Source organism: Marmota flaviventris, chromosome 2, assembly GCF_047511675.1.
Source record: "Marmota flaviventris isolate mMarFla1 chromosome 2, mMarFla1.hap1, whole genome shotgun sequence".
NCBI classification, from domain to species: domain Eukaryota; kingdom Metazoa; phylum Chordata; class Mammalia; order Rodentia; family Sciuridae; genus Marmota; species Marmota flaviventris.
In genome coordinates, this window is record NC_092499.1 from 109,397,772 (window position 1) to 109,398,597 (window position 826).

Here is an 826-nt window from a genome sequence, read left to right on the forward strand (position 1 = left end):
TTTGTCCCTCCCTGATGTTCTGAGTAGTAGATCAGAGTACTTTTTCCCTTTTGGGCAGTGGGGTTAGTGAAAGAAACCTGATAAAATCCTGGAGAGGAACTTGATCATTCTCTGAAGGACTTACAAATTGTTTGGCCACCCCTGAGGGGGTCGGGGGATACTGCGTACTGTGGTTGTGCTACACCCTACCTTTCCAACCTGCACAAGCAAGAAATTCTCAGGAGTGATCCCAGACCTTTCTCTCAGCTCTCCCTTTGCTTCAGTTGAGTTTCCAGAAAGTTAGCGCCCTGAGTGAGCCTGAAAGGCTGCGAGCTGCCAAGAAGACCAGCTGGGTGCTCAGAGCTCATCTACTAGGACGAATCCCTGGGCCTTAAGTGGCCTTAAGTGCCAGGGTCTGGCGACCCAGTGGGTCCACGCGCACCGAACAATTGCTCCCAGGCCTCCGATGGTTCAGGTCGGGTTGGTTGAGGACCCTAAAGGGCAAGGTTGGCCCAGGGAGGAAGAGGTGCAGAGGGCAGAGGTTAGTGCCTTGAGCACGGCTCCACTCCAGCGAGGCCCGGCGCCCTCTCCCTAGAGCGCAGATTTGGAAACCCGGCGGCCTCGCCTGGCCGCCGCCTCCCAGGCTCGGGTCCCCATATATAGTCATATCCACCGTCAACTGAGAGGCCGGCGGGAGGTAGCGAATGGGCGAGCGGCCCCCGCGGGAGGAACGGGGAGGGGGCACGGGGCGGAGGCAGGAGAAGGGGAAAGGGGGCAGGAGAAAAAAGCTTTTCCAAAAAAGTATTGGCTGTCTTGAGGAATGCGGTCGTCCCCTTGGGAAAGTACA